The 17,053-nt window shown below is 35.5% G+C and overlaps 3 long non-coding RNA genes across 3 annotated transcripts; 1 reads left to right on the plus strand and 2 right to left on the minus strand.

The window, feature by feature from the left end:
- Positions 1-1,664: 1,664 nt before the first annotated feature.
- On the minus strand, positions 1,665-5,886 carry LOC113039132 (uncharacterized). Its single transcript, XR_003274882.1, has 3 exons — positions 5,758-5,886; positions 2,288-2,441; positions 1,665-2,003 (listed from the first exon to the last, which is right to left on the minus strand). It is a non-coding gene; the product is annotated as an uncharacterized LOC113039132 (long non-coding RNA).
- LOC113039131 (uncharacterized) lies at positions 2,734-4,942 on the plus strand. Its single transcript, XR_003274881.1, has 3 exons — positions 2,734-2,929; positions 3,682-3,850; positions 4,034-4,942. It is a non-coding gene; the product is annotated as an uncharacterized LOC113039131 (long non-coding RNA).
- A 3,733-nt stretch (positions 5,887-9,619) lies between the features above and the next one.
- On the minus strand, positions 9,620-11,520 carry LOC113039243 (uncharacterized). The gene is made up of 3 exons (XR_003274916.1): positions 11,337-11,520; positions 10,317-10,476; positions 9,620-10,107 (listed from the first exon to the last, which is right to left on the minus strand). It is a non-coding gene; the product is annotated as an uncharacterized LOC113039243 (long non-coding RNA).
- Between the last annotated feature and the right edge of the window lie 5,533 nt (positions 11,521-17,053).

Raw genomic sequence — 17,053 nt, forward strand, 5'->3', positions numbered from 1 at the left:
GCCAAGATGAAGGAATTTTGAAATAAATTTAGTAGCAGAGCTACTGCAAGCGATTTTATGTTTTGCTAATTAATTTATCCTTTGCTGAAAATTAATGCGCCTTCATGGAGAGAGCAGGTCATGGTTGCTTTGCAACTGCAGACGCTTTAGGAGCGCAACAGCCCGAGCGCTTTGGAAAGAAGGAGAAAGTGTTTTTAGGCGCGACATGTGAACGGCCCTTAACACTGTGTTTTGTTCCTTTAATTCATCAGATTTCCAACGAATCAAGTGAGCCAGTGATTCAACAGTCCATTCAAATGGACTTTCTTGTTTCCTTTCTAATAGAATCAGCTGTTTTGGACGAAAAGTTTGATTTGAACGATTCAATAAATACTTAAACCATGGTTTTGCTGTCACCTACAGGCGGTTTTATTGTCATCATTATTTATCCATAACAGGCCTAAACCAGACAAGGTGCCAGCACTCGCGTACTACCAGCAAAAAAACAAACAAACAAACAAACAAAAAAAACACATTTAGCTACATATTTACCAAAATTAATCAATTTCAGGCCTCAGAAGGAAAAAAAGCTTATAAATACAGTTCAAATTTTTAAATAAAACCTTTTTAAAAATTATGATTTTGTTATCTGTAATCATTATGTGAAATCAGCTACAGGACCAACCCCCCGGCCCCGAAAAAGAAACTGAGTTGAGGAAAGTGAGTCGTTCTATACATTTTGCAACCTTGCAAATCTTATTTTTCGATCTTGCAAAACTTTTTTTTGGAAGATTTTGAGTTTTCGAACACTTAGTTTCAACCTTTCAGAACTTTATTTTCAGTTTTGAATCATGGCCGGATTTAAATCCCATAGATTATAACTCCCCATGTTGTATCCAGATGAATGCATCGTTCCAGAATATTGTTCCTGAAAAAACTAATGTTAAAGGGTTTCTGTCTCCAGTTTATATAATTGACATATATTTGAGTCCCCAATATTAAATCTTATTCTTAAATATTATTTTGCAGTGTAAATGTGATTGAGCTGGCTCTAGAGAATTGGAGAACCGAACCCCGACTGAGCCTGGTTTCTCCCAGGGTTTCTTCTCCATTTGTGTAACCGAAGAGTTTGGTGAAGAAAGCAGGGTCCCTGCTCACCTGTATGAACATGTCATAGTCCTGCTGCAGGAGGCTTGAGGACTGCAGATGTCTGAACAATAAACTGCACTGTCTGTAATGTAAGATGCCTAAGACAGAGCTGAAGGAGACGGAAGGTCCTCATAATGCCTTTACTGAAACTAATAATTATATCATTAAAAAAATTGAAACATTTGGACACAAAAAATGCAAATATTTTATTAGGTTGACCTGCATGTCAATGTGACAATTAAACAACAAAGAACAGCAAACATGCAAATGTGTTGTTAAATTATTGAAATATTAAAGGGGTCATATGATGCTGCAAAAAAGAACATTATTTTGTGTATTTGTTGTAATGAAATGTGTTTATACAGTTCAAGGCAAAAAAATAAAACAAATAAAATTGCATCATATGACCCCTTAAACTTTTATTTATTTGACAAAAGTACAAGGAAAAGATTTCAGATTCTAATTCTTTCTTTTTTTTTTTTTTATAAAAAAAAAAGTATTTATAACATTTTAAATCTGTATATTTTTCGGCCTACAGGATTGTAGAATTGCTGGACATGTGTTGTCCCATGAGTCAAGAATCATTGTGTTCACTTAAACTGAATGTCAGTCAGTAAGTGCATTATTCTCGTACATCAGGCTGATCTGTGTGAGAGATCACGTGATTTCTGGTAAATCAGTCTGTAGCTGCTGCATCTGTGCGCATGCGCGGCAAGATTTCTGTTTGATTTTATGTCAGTCATTCTTTTCCAAAGGACTCTTATGAAAGTGTTTTCTTTAGGTTTTGACTTGTCTTTTTTCTCTGTCATTCTCTTCTTGTCTTTCATCTGCAGATCACTCCTTTAGTCATTTAGTCATGTCTCCTTAAAGATGATCTGTTACAAATAATATGGAAGCACAGTTTAGGACACATCCACACAAAGAGCTTTCTCTTTCTGATCTTTTATTCTCCTGGTTCAGATTGTTTCCAGAAATATGAGTGTGCACATGAAAGCAGTGTGAAACGACTAGAAAGCATGTGGTGTTCACACCAGAGAGGTCTGTGATTCTGTCAGAGAAGAAGAGCTGAGCTGATGACATCATCACTTCACAAAACTACAGGAACACACCAGTGCTGCAGATATTGATGTAATCTTATTCACTTTGAGGTGTAAACTACCTTTCGTCTGGGACCTGACTTAATGCAAATTCCAATTGTTAGTTTCTGTCTCCATCTCGGGGATGTTTGTCTTGGTCTGAGGTATTTTAAGGTTTACAGCAAGAGGATCATGACCTTCTAGCCAGAATGATCCTCTTGAATACCTTCCTTGGACCTGGAAAGTGGAAGAATAATAATGATGATGATGATGATGATGTTATTGTCTTCAGTAGAGCTGCTCAGAAATTAATGTTTTAAAACAATCTGTATTGAATAAAGTGCTGTAGAGATAAATATGACTTGACTTGAGCTCAACTGCATCAACAGAATATATTCACAGACAGTAATAACAATAAATACAACACATCGTTTGATATGATCATAGAAATTATTCACTTATTAAAATAGCTCCAGTAAAGGCGTCAGCGTCAGTTCATGTTGAACAGCTGAGATTCAGTCTACACCAGATTGTTGTGGAGTTTATCGCCTATTGTAGTCCGACAGGAGACTCCTCTGACGTCACCCGCCGAGTCTGTAAGCTCCGCCCCGCGCACAAACTCCGCTGCAGACAGAAGTTCAGCTGTCGAACAATAACTGACGCATTTACTGGAGCTAATCTTGATTTTGCTCTTTTCTGATTTAGATACAACACCGGATTATGCTGTAAGTGTCTATGATCACATCAAACGATGTATTATATTTATTCAATACAGATCGTTTTAAAACATTGTAAAACATTGATTTCTGAGCAGCTCTACTGAAGACATTATTATTATTATTATTATTATTATTATTATTATTATTATTATTCACTTGTGAGATCGCGAACTGAAGTGAGATGAGTGACAGATTTCTAGTTATTATAAAGTGAGCAGTCTATCACACTTTCAGTGCTATATAATTATAATCTGTTTAATAAAAGAATTGTTTTTCATGCAGATCATTACAGTCTGTAAAGTTATGAGAGAGATATTATCTTCATATAAATGTGATTCAGATTGAAGCTGCAGCTGATAGAGTTATAATAGCACCAGACAAAAACATGACATCTCAAGATAGATATGATCAATGTGAATGCAGACTAATAAAAATATTAATATCAATATAGTTCTTAAATTACATTATAATTATGTGTAAAAGTAATGTCTTGTAAATAATCTTGTGTCCACTGTAAATTGCTTTATTAAAAAAAAAAAAAAAACTCACTAATTTCTCATAGTTTTACAACTCGCAGTAAAATTATAACATTAAGTTTTAGCTGAAGCTGAAGTTCATGTAAATGTTTATTTGGCCATCTGACAGTAAAATTAAAATGTATGACTTTGCAAATCCATTAAAATAATGGTCTTCTTCTCTGTTTTTAGTGTCTCTGACTGAATCTTTGTGTGGATGTTCTTCCATATTATTTGTAACAGATAATCTTTAAGGAGACATGACTAAATGACTAATGAAGGAGCGATCTGTAGACGAAAGACAAGAAGAGAATGAAAGAGAAAAATGTAAAGTTAAAACCTAAAGAACCAGGAGAGGAAAAGACGCTGATGTTAGTCAGAAGAAACAGCTTTGATAACTTCAGACTAAACTGTGAGTTTTTATGATGTTGAAGACAAACACACTTTCATGTCTTTAATCATCAACACTGTTTCTCCTTCTCTAATCTCTGATAGAGTTTTTATCTGAATCAGATCTGAACCCGTGATCTTGTGTTGCGAGCATCATTCTTGTACAGAACTGCTGTAATCAGATGTTTGTGTTTTTCATTTCTAGTTTCTCAAGATGTTCGAGAAAAAGTGTCAGACTCTCACACATCATCATCTCCAGCAGCTGATTCCTGATCTTCAGACAGAGTTCAGTTTTCTGAAGATCAACACAAATCTGATCAGCTTGATCCTGATGAGGACACATTTCTCTCCTGATGGGAGTGTTGTCCTCCAGGATGAGGACACGAGGATCACTGAAGGGTTCAGTCTCCAGATCTAAACTCATTTAAACAGCTGAGAGATTGATGAAGACAGCGCTCTGTGTGTAATATAGCCTTGTGCAGCACCAGTGTCATAGATCTGATTCTCAGTGAAAACATGTAAAGCTTTAATGCAGTGATTATCAAACACATATACTGTACACTTTTAATGTCTCCTTACAGTATGACACATGCTTTTAAAGTTGTGGACTCTCTGCTAATGAATTAATGACTGCATTGCAAGAATATGAACTAGAATACAATTGTATTTATTTTTACTGTACTGCAATAAATCTGTACAACACCAGGGTATAAAACTGGTTCACACTTGTAAAAATGAATAAAAGAAGAAAAAGTCTTTCCTTCAAATGTTTGTTTGTTTTCATGAAGTAGTTTATTGTTCAGTGAATAAACAACAGCAAGAGTAAGAATCACATCAACATCTACAACTACATCTAGAAATGGAGATTACAGGAATGATGTATATGTTAATCAATCTGATGATAATTATCTATTTTGACATTAAACTATATCCTTAAATGCATTATAGCACTGATAAATAGATGCTTCAAATACATATACAGATATATATATTCCAGTCATGAAATTACAGCTGACAGAGTAAGATAACAAGAACAATGTGGATTTACTTTTACATTCTACGATTGCGTTTTAGTGTCACGTAAAAAAAAAAAAAAAAAAAAAAAAAAAAAAAACAGAGATTACAAGATTAAAGTCGTAATATTTCGAGATTAAAGTAGAAATGACGAGAATAAAGTCAAAATATTAAGAATAAATGTTCACACACTTTGGATTTTCACAAAGAAAACCGTTTAATTTAATGAATTGTTTCACATAAATACAGAGATCTGATCATTAAAGAGCTTGATTAATTTGTGTTTTACTTTAAAACTGATTTTGAAAGCAGAGATATTAAAAGTAATTTTATCAACTGCATGAATTGTATTGCTATTGGGTGGCTGGTGCACTACAAATAACGAATGCAACTGAAGATATGAAATATTATTGCCAAGCCTATTGTTCCTGCGAGTATGACGCATGGTGATTTCTGCTAATATTTAATAATAATAATTAAATAAGAGAGCGACAGCGCCCCCCGAAGGAATGTCGACTGGGTGTGTGAGATGACGTCAAGATAAAGTGTTTAATCTTCAGTAAAGGCCTAATCTAAAAATATTATAACTTTAATGTATACGATTTAAATTGTCTAAACATTTCGACTTTATTCTAGAAATATTACGACTTTAATCTCGTAATCTTAGATTCTTTTTTTTCAACGTGGCACTAAAACGCTGTCATATGTTATAGCACAAAATAGCAATATATTTATTTTGAGATCACGGAAAAATTAAGATGACGAGATAAAAACTTATTTTAAATCATAATGATGAGAAAACAAGAAAAAAATCATAACCCATGGACTTTTAGGATAACATACAAATGTGCCAGCAGAATACAGCGACAATAATAATAATAATACACGCAATAAATCGTTATCATAGACACTTACAATATAATCTGAATCCGTTAAATCCGAATCAGAAAAGTGTAAAATCCAGTCTCAGAGGATCTATACAGCAGAACTTGTGTCCATCAGAAACAGCTCTGTTCTGTGCAGTCAGATATATTTATAAGCGCTGAAGGGAAATCTGTCCCCTGGTAAAGGCGGAGTCACGTGCACAGGAAGCGGAAACCATCTCAGACATCGTTTCTCCAGAAGCAGCTATCGTCACAAGTTCTGTTCTTACTAATAGAGTTCAGTGGAAATTTTTCAGAAAAAGCACCACAGGCTGATTTCCGAGAAATCATGCAGTTATTAAAAACTAAGTGAGAAAACATTTCCGTTTTGATGAATGATAATGATTCTTGACGGCAATTGTTTCTGCTATTAGGTTTAAAAATGAAAATATTTTTAACTGTAAATGTTATGATGGATTAATAATAAAATGTATTTAACACAACTATCACAATTATCAAATCTATGACACTTATTGTCTTCTCACTGCATCTGTGTCCAGAGAATGGTTCAGTCAACCATATAAAATAGATAAAAATGTTTTTAATGATGAGAAAAAGCTTGTTTTATCTGAAGCAACACTTAATAATATCTCCTATCTGTTTTTTTAAGCACACACGTGTGTTTCATAAGGTTTCAAAGCTGTGTCCACTCTTTGTCAGCACTGTCAGACATTGATTAAAATGTAATAAAATCAGGGAATATCAGGGCAGCTGTGTCTCTGAAGGACCCCTGTCCACATTCAGCTCTGCAGAGACATCAGTGTCACACACACTCGGCTCACTTTATACTTTCACAATCATTTAAACCCTAATGTTAATATTTCCTGATGATGTGTCAACACCATCCTCCAGTTTCTGAGGAAATTATTTGAGACGTTTAGATCATTTTATTCTCCTGAAGCAGCTAATATTAGCATCGAGCTTCAACAGAGAAAACTAAATGATTTCTACATGAACAAGATTCAGAGAACACAACACAAATCACATCTATACACAATACAGTCTGATCATGTTCTTATCATGTGTGTTCTGATCATTTTAGGATCATTTGTGAAGATGTTTAACTGTGAATATTAAGATCCTGAGAGAGGTAATAACTAATAGTTTATTATTTCTTAATTTATCTGTTATTTATGTATTAGCTCACACTCCTTCAACACACCACACAGAGAACACCTTCACACACACACACACACACACACACACACACACACATCTATTTTATTAAGTTTCATTTATGGACAGCACACACTCTGTTAACCCTTTCTGTTCAGTGATTAATAACTCAAGTGTTGACTCAGTTTTGTGTAAAAATCTCAGAAACAGATGCGAGAGCTGCTCAAACGATTAACAGCTTATAAACAGACAACTAGATCCTGTTTTACTGATGAGATACAGTGATTTGTTTCTGTTTCTTGGTCTGTTTGACTGTAATTTCTCTATTTCTAGTGATATGTTTGTGATTATTGTTGTGCTTCTGTGTCCAGGGTCTGTATGAAGCTGGTTTAGTTCACTAGACAGGAACGATTCAGTTTAGTTCGCTCCAGTCCTGGGTTTTAGGTTTCGTGAAAGTGTCTTGGCTTTTATCTGCGTTCATTGCTTTAGAAACTTCTGTTCTGAGTTACAGATCTCAGACTGAAATCAGACCAATCAGATGAGAGCAAAGACTCGAGACTCAAACAAATCACTCCCAGTTTCTGCTCCTTCACATTAAAGATCACTAACACTAAAAAAAATATATATATTTAAATATATATATAGGCATATATATATATATATATATATATATATATATATATATATATATATATATATATATATATATATATATATAAAATGAATCCACTACACAAGCAATTTTATTTTAACAGTAATTATAAATAATTTATTTTAAATGAATATTCATATATACAGATGTATGTAATTTAAATAAGCTGTAGCCTAGTGAAGCAAACTGAGAGACCATTTTGAAGGCTCAGGAAACCTTTGCAGGTGTTTTGAGTTGATAAGCTGATTGAAATGTCACCATATCCTAATTTATTGAGATGCACCTGTATATGTGTGTGTGTGTGTGTGTGTGTGTGTGTGTGTGTGTGTTGTGTGTATTGTGAATATACGGGTGTAGAGCGCACAATGGTCACAAGAGGGCGCGCTTCCGACAAAATAAAGAAAACTGGTTATCACTGGCCTGCTGCTGATCAAATATTTCTCCATAACAAGTGAAAATAGTAAAGACAGATTTTACTGTAAGTAAACGTACAGAAGTACTTCCTTTTAAATGTACTTAAGTACCAAAAGTACATTTCATCCTTTGCTCTGTCAATCACATCTCATTGGCTGCAGCTGTGGGTGATTAGTTAGTTTCTCTGTCTGTATATACACATGTTCTGTGTGTCCTGGTTGGATCTAAATTGGAACCGAGTATCATTCTGAACTGTATTCTCATTGTTTAGTTATGTAATCGCCATTATACATTATTACCTGACAAAATAAAATGTTATATTTCATTAATTGTGAACTCTTCTGAAATGACTGGGACATAATCACGCTAGATCACGTGATCCTCAAATCTAGGTCAGGAAATTCCTAACAGGTTTTTTGATATATGCTACACTTTTGTGGCGTGTTTTTAAATAGTTGGTGTTTTTAAAATAAACACACACAAAAACAATATGAATAGCTGTATTTAAATATAGTTTGACATAATTGCATGCATTTTCAGTACGTCTGCTGCGTTTTGTTCAGAGTAATTTGAGAATCACATTAAACTTTTCTGCTGCAAACACATCGTTGTCGAATTTAACTGTCAATGGAGAAGAAGCTAATGAGCATTATTAAATGTAAATGATTAACTAACACTGTTCAGATAGAGAATAGTTCAGTTCTGAGCTGTTCCAGATGGAGGTGCTGTGGTATAAAACTAAACTGAATCACAGACAAGAACATAAACGAGTCTCGTCAAGACATATGATATGTGTGTGTTAGACCCAGGCGGAAAGGAACTCGACCGGAAGTTGAAGTCGGGTGGGGGCTGCCATCTTTTAGCAGAACTTCACTTATTAATCAGAATACTTACTCCTGCTCACTCACGACAAAGAACTCCCCGCTCAAGCTCGCCGTCTCTGCAAGATTAACGATGACAGTTTGCACACACAGCTACTAGAAGATTTACGTCTGGCAGACAGGTTGCTGACGTCATCAAGCTTCGTTTGAGTCTGCGCGTCAGAAACGGAAGTGCTAAAAAACGCTAAAACTGGGCTTCACTTGTCTCAATTGAGTTGCAATGGGGTCGCTGTGTCCATTTCTTTTACTGTCTATGGTTAGACCAGAGCAGTGTTTCACTCTCTGATCAGACAGCAAGGGTGTACTTTAAAATTGAATGTGAAATCAATAATAATAACGTTTTATTTCATCTTAGACTGAAAAAAAAATTTGGTTGTTGCTTTGTTTCAAAATTGTCTAAGCATTTAAAAACATTAAATAGCTTAAAATCCTTATAAAAAATATGTTGAGGAAGATTTTCATTCTTTATACAGTGTTTCATAAATGAGCATCAATGAACAGCCGCTTCCCATCATGCACTGCATCATGTGACAACATGCCCCTATAGTGCTCAACGTGCTAAATATAATGTTTTTGAAAACACTCACTAGATTTTAGTATTTTTTTTAGGAGATTAGCTTTTAGTGAATTTCTCTGAGTCACATGCACAGTTTTACGTCTTACTGTGATTGCAAATGATAATTTGACCACGAGAACTTGAAATGAAGAAATAAATGAAGGTGCATTTATAAAACACCCCAAGAAAGATTTCAAAGCAGAGTATTGTTTTTTTACAAGAAATACATTGATTTATTTTCATTTGATTGTTTTAACATGCTGGGTAACGGAGCGGTAGGTAAACTGGTTAAACACTTTAACTCACCAGCTTACAGTCAAATCCTGTCTAAATAAATGTGCTAACTCCACGATTCAGTAGTTCACAGTCTTTGTAACGTGTTTCATCAATACATTAGGACAGTATGATGTAATTGACTGACAGTAAGAAGCTCTCCTGCTTCAGGTGAATGACTTTTCTGCAGGTTTCCTTCAGGTTCTCCAGTTAATTTCGACCCATAGGTCTGCTCGTGCAGTGAAACCGAAGACACTGAGCTGTTTGTTTGTAAGAATGTGTGATGAACCAGAGTCTGTGTAAGAGTCCAGGAGCTGAACACACTGTAGTGATGATGATGATGATGATGATGGTCAGGTCTTCATCTGTTCGTAGCTGGAAGTCACTGATGTTGTGTGTTCTTGAGAAAACCTGCATTTAACTTTCCAGGTCCTTGTGGCTCATGCGAGACTAAAAATCACAAACAAAGATCAGATTATCCTCGTTTTTATTTTGATTCATGGGGTTTTATACTCAATCCCTGATCAATAATATGTCCTGTCAATCATCTGTAGAAAGTCTGATGTATCTGATGAATGTGCAACTTTATGACAGGAGAATACGAAGAAAGTATGTACTGTAGCAAGATTAGAAATGTGAAGAATTAAACAAACACTCACAGTTTGGTGATAATCTCTTCATACTGTCACATCTTACAAGTGTTTGTCTGCTTTTCTCTCCACTGGTTTGCGTCTGATCTCCAGGCTCCATTTGTTCTGTATTCTTCTTTTTGCTCATCTGTGGTTTCTGCATTATTTCATTTCTACTCTCCATCTGTATCTGTTAAAACACACAGACAGAGTTAATTGATCATCAAAGTTAAGGTACATTTCAGATAACCTTATAGCTGAATTAAATTTGCTGTTAAAACTTGAACAAATGCTCCTAATGATATAAATGAACCTGAAGTATGTGATGTAAAAACATATGAGAATAACATTGTGTTTCAGGTATTTTCAGTTAAAAAAGCTTTTTCTTGTTCATCATCTCATCACGATTCTGTCAGACACATCAATGATCATGTGAGACTGTAGATGAAGAACACAGGCTCATCATCATCATCATCATCATCATCATCATCATGTGAAGACGGTGTCTGGACTGATGCTACAGATTCAGATCGAGTGAACAATCACAGTCCAGTGCAACTGAAGCATGAACAAACTAACAAACAGTTCAATAAATGAATTCAGATGCAAGTCAGCTAGTCTTAAATATATATATCAGCTATTCTTTCATGCATACACTAATAAAAACACTAATAAAAATAGCATGGACTCTGCTAATGCTATATATTCAGACACATGCAGTTAAACACATTACTGTTTGTCAGCTATTAAAGCCTTTCATGCATACAGTAATAAAAACAGATCATAACTGACTTTACATTATTTAATTAGTCTGAATCATCTTTACATCAGAATACCAAAAGTATCACACTACTACTTGTATTAAAATAAATGAATAATTTCCAGTTTGCACTCAATAAGGCCAATGATATTTACTTCATTAACACAAGCACTAATGTTGTAGACGTCCTGGAGCTCTGCTGCTTGAAGATGCACAAACCCAAATATACTGTTTCCACAAAATACATTTAAAGTGAAAGTATGTTAAAGTATCGTGTTAAAGAATCTGACCTGTGATGAAAGGAGATGTAGAAATATCCAGAATATGAATATGAGAAATAAAGATGCACAGTGAAGATCTCATGCATCAGTGGAGCGAGTTGGAAAACTGTGCTTTGCTAGAACAAATCAGCCCTTTTAAGAAATTTACCGTGAGTTTTGAAAGTACGCGGTGGAGGATTGTCTGAAACAGGAAATAAGAAACAGCCAAACACACACACACACGTACGCGCGCAAACACACACACACAAACACACGCACGCGCGCGCGCAAACAAACACACACACACACACACACACACACACAAAACATATTAGATAACACACTTTTTTGTATGTTTATATATATATATATATATATATATATATATATATATATATATATATATATATATATATATATATATATATATATACTCTGTAAAAATAATAGTAATAATAAAATACCAACACAAAATTAAATACTTTTTTAAAATTGAGAGAAATTCGAATTTCAATTTAGTCCTAACATATGTTCCCTGGGATTCGAACCCCCAGCCTTGTTAACGCAATGCTCTACCGCTTGAGCTACAGGAACATGGGAATACAGATATGTGTACTTCTGTTGTGTGTCATGATTCTGCCCTCGTGTCCTTGATTTTTCCCTAGTCTTGAGGCAGGATCATGACAGACCCGTGTTTTGTGTTCAAGCACATGGCCTGGTCTTTGGGCCATGTGCTTGTGTTGTCTCGTTCCCTTGCCCCGCCCCCTTGTTATCCTAGTCTTGCTATGATTGTCCTATCTGTGTCACCTATCGTGTCTTAATTGTTCCCCCTATTTAGATTCATAGTGTGCTCTGTCTTGCGTCGGTTCATTGTGATTTGTTTCCACATTTGTGAGTGTTTACCAGATCGTGAGTGTCTCTAGATGTTTCTGTACCTTTGAAGTCTTTGTATAACCATGAGCGTTTGTTTGTAGTTAGTATTTAAGAGTTTGTTTGTCATGTCAATCCTGTCCTGTTAAGTTGTTTAGTTTCTGGCCTAGCCGTTGTTTTCCCCCTCGTGGGTTTTGTTTTCCCCTTTTTGTATATAATAAATCCTCTGTGTAACCCGATTCCTGTCTGCACTTGAGTTCCTCCCTTGCCACCCCTGACAGTTGTGGCTTTGATTTATTAATTTTAAGATTTTTTTTGCACAGTAATATAATATAAGTCTGTGCTGTATATTCTAGATCAGATTTTATATATATATATAAAATATTTAATTATGCTTCCACTAGCTCGCTGATTGGTTTAAGAATAAACCACCAATTAATATTTTTATGCTACAGAACGACAAATTCAAACATGCATAAATGGCTGTCAACATGTTTCCTCCTGACTGCTTGCTCTGCTGACTGTCTACCCGCTGCTGAGCTATATATATATATATATATATATATATAATTTTTTTTTTTTTTCCAAATGTATATTATGATAGATGTTTTAAAAGAGCATTTTAATGGCACACTGTTTTACATATGGGGATACAGTATTTTTTTAGTGCCAAAATTGACCAGACATTGATTTTCCATTTCTATCCTACCATATGTAGCCTGGTGTACAATGCTTGTTAATTTTGAAGGTGACGAAGGAAGCGACAGTAGCAATAGTGCTGCTAGTGCTCCAGTTTTGAACAAGAGAGGGTGGACAGTTCAGCTTTTGAGTCAGAGCAGGAACCTTCAGCTAAAGTTTAAACTATTAGCAAAACTAAACATGCTGGCTATACTCTTAGAAAAATATGGGCTTTTATGATTTATAAGATCATCAGTAGTAGGACTGTGATCAGTGGAACATACAATTTATGACTGCATAATTAATATAGATTATTGAAAGTGCTTATTTGCATAGAAACTCAATGTGCATGAGAGAGAAGGGGATTACAGTGTATGCCTTGATACTTTGAATTATTTTTTAAGTATAACCCAATTCAAACAACTGAAAGAACCAAAGAGTTTAGCAGTCTGCAGAGGTTTTTTTTTTTTTCAATGCATTGTTCATAGAGCTCATTAATTGTAGCGGTGCCTCTGTGTTGAAATATATTTGTTATACATTATACAAGTTCACACATAGACCTACTCCGTCTGCAGTGTGTATACAGTCTGCTTAAGCAGTTCAGAAGCAGCAGCGAGAGACGCGAACGTTCTTTCTGTTCGCAGCAGATTTCCTTTGCTCTGTCACAAAACCAGTCGTGTTTGCTCAGATACACGCTGTTCTGCGCGGAGAGAGTGTGCGCACTTAAAACGTGTCTCCTCTCACTTAAACTGCGTCCTGTGCGCTCACAACTCTCTCTATGCTCATGTGCTAGATATTAATTATTTTTGGACATTTATATTTCTAGCCTTTTACCTCGTGCAGTGTGAACGCTCTGATCCGTTGAGTTGACATGGGCTCAGAAAAAAGGTGCATCACAGAGAGTGTGTGAACCTGGAGTTAGGCATATACCCAGTCTGTTCTGTTCTCTGTTTGGCTCGGATAGCATTCTGCGGGAGGTATATATATATATATAGAGTTGCAATCAAAATTACTCAACCCCTCAGAAACTGCAGTACTTTACAAATAGAAGCTTTTCTGAAGATCCAGGATAAAATAAAAATTGCATCTATAACAGTTCACTGGAATATTAAAAGTGATATTGTCAATATATAATGTAATAGTTTTGAGTTGTAAGATTTTTTAATAATACTGCTATGTCATAATTATTCAACCCCATTCGACATTGCTGTTTTTAAATCACTTATTTGCATGGTGGGGAATAAAACAGTCTCAAAACACAATTAAGCTTTAAGAAACTCTATTAAAAACAGAATTAGCTTGAGCCGTTACACATACAGTTAGCACATGCATGTGCTGAAGGTGAGTAGCAAAAATGTCAACAGAGATCTCAAAAAAGCTAAAGAGAATAGATAATGTTATACTTCAGAAAGGACTAGGCTATATGAAGATTTCCAAGACATTGCAAGTTTCTAGAGACACAGCTCTCAGCCTTATTCCTTAGTTTAAAGTGTGTTTTACCAGAAAACCTTTGAGGTTGTGGAAGAAAAAGCACAATATCATAAAATGTTTAATCAGAGCAACTGAGAAAAAACCTGCAATGTACAGCCAAAGACTTGCAAGATGACCCGATAAAGGAGGAAAACCATTTCAAAGCAGTGTGTAAGAAGATCACTAGACAATTATGGCCTTCATGTTGAGACATCATGATGAATACCACTCTTGATCAAGAAGAACAAAGGACAACTTGAACTTGATAAAATACATTTGTGTAGACTTGTGGAGCTCTGGAGGAATGTTTTAAGGAGTGATGTGACCAAACTGGAACTTTTTGGACCCATGGATCAGCGGTGTATCTGCTGCAAACCAGGCAAAGCTCATAAGCAGAAGAACACCATCTCCATCCTCAAACTTGGAGGTGGATCAGTCCTGTTATGGAGTTTCTTTACTGTAGAAGGAAGTGGAAATCATGACTGTATGAAGGACATCATGGATTCTTTAAAGTATCAGGCCATTTTGACAATAATTGTGATGCCTTTGGTGCAAAGACTGAAGCTGATGATCAATGGACTTTCCTGCAGGACAGTCATCCCAAAGTACACATCCAAATCTACTTCTGCTTGGTTCAGGGATCAGTCACAGAATGTTCTTGAGTGGCGTGTTCAGTCTCCAGGCTTAATTCTCATTTCAAATATCTGGATAAAATTGAAGAAAGCAATGGCAATGTGAAAACCAAAGATTATCAGTGATCTGAAAGCTTTTTCAGGCGAGGAATGGGCCAAGACTGTAGTAGAGAGGTGACAGAAGCTTCTAAACACTTACAGACAGCGTTTATTGGTGATTTTAAAGAATTAAAGATTCTGCACAAAGGGGGTTGAATAATTTTGAACATGAATATTTAGAGTCAATTCGAATTTTATCATGATTCATCAATGTTCCATTCTCAGAATCACTCAAAAGTGTATTAACAAATAGAGTTGGGGTACTCGAACTTGGACTCGAGTCCGGACTTGAGTCCAATTTTGAATGAACTCGGACTTGTCACGCACTCGGGTGAATTTGTACTCGGACTTGACACGACTCGAACATTTATGACTCGGAAAATATTCCGAGTACAGTCGAGTCCGCGTCACGTGTAACAATAAAACCAGCATAAAATTGAAATGATAAATTAATGAATGTCTCCCCTTCTGTCATTTTACTGCACCACACCGGCAGGCAGAAGTCTCCTGCTTGCAGACGAAACACATGCACCACTCACTGGATATCAGTGTGGATTAGTGATGGGAAGTTCGATTCTTTTCCGCGAACCGGTTCTTTCGGACGGTTTGATTCAATAAACCGGTTGAAAAAAAAAACAGTTCACCGGATACATAATCCATTGCGATGTATTTGTTATTAAATGAACTTACGTTTCGTCAGATTGCCTTCATTCAAGCCCTCGGTTTACCCGCACTCATTACATTAGCACAAAATCAGTTCAGAATCAATCACCAAAAGAATCAGTTCGGTTCAGACGCGCTGTGAGTCAGTCGGCTTCATGCTGAATCACGAGAACGTGAATCGCTCAAAACCCGGGTAGGAAAATCTGACAGGGTAGGATAAAATGTCAGGACACCGGCACATGCTGCAGTTCAGTATCATCAGCTGCTCTACTCGTGTTCATGTTCTGTTTACTACAAACTCAGTTTGTGAATCTGTCATCATTAACTATAAATACAGTACAGATATTTAATAAATCATCCTTATTCATATTAAACATGGAGTCTTAATTATTGTCTAACTTCCCTGAAAACCCCTTTGGCCCATACATAATCTACAATATACAGATTAGAAATGTAGCCCCTATCTTAAAAACAAAACGTATATATATATATTATTTTTTTTTATATAGTTTTATCACACTTTCCGACGTTTAACAAAATACTTGAAAAATTACAAACATGCGCAGTATCATCAGTTCATCTGTTCTCAAATCGGACGCCTCCGAAAGAAACGGTTTTCGGTTCAGTGTACTGGTGATCCGAAAACCGATGCAACCGAGTACCAAAGACAGCAGCAGCAACCAACAGATGCTGCACAGCTCAGCATTGCAGGATTTGCAAGACCAGAACTGACCAAACAAGCAGTGCTAATTTATGATGCAAGTTCTCCAAGACAACAAGAAATTCATAATGTCATCATTAAGGATCTCCTCATTGGCTGCACTTTACCTCTGTCAATGTCATCTTTAACTGGAGGACAATATAGTGTGATACAATAATAAAATAGGTTCATTTGTATTTTCATGCACTTGTAATACAATAAAACCTTTGAAAACTTTTTTGATAGGAAACTAGTTCTGTTGACATAAAATAAAAATGTTCAATGGCAATGACTAGATGTAACAGTGGTATTTTTTTATTACATTTTTATATTGCCATTGGTTTAATGGGTTGAAAGGTTAAAATATTAATAGAATGTAAAAATGTACAATACCAATTTATAATCTTTTTAAATTTAATTACTTTCTGGACTGGACTGGTCTTGACTCGTACTCGACAAAGGTGGACTCGGACCCAACTCTATTTACAAACTTTCTCTAATACTTTACTGATTCCTTTTTTAAATTGATTTCATAAAATGTTGTTCTCCACAGCAAATTGTCTTGCAGGTAAAGGGGGTTGAATAATTTTGATTGCAGCTGTACAGTGCTTTCATGCATAGAAAACATGAAGTTT

Source organism: Carassius auratus, chromosome 21 (genome assembly GCF_003368295.1).
Source record: "Carassius auratus strain Wakin chromosome 21, ASM336829v1, whole genome shotgun sequence".
NCBI classification, from domain to species: Eukaryota; Metazoa; Chordata; class Actinopteri; order Cypriniformes; family Cyprinidae; genus Carassius; species Carassius auratus.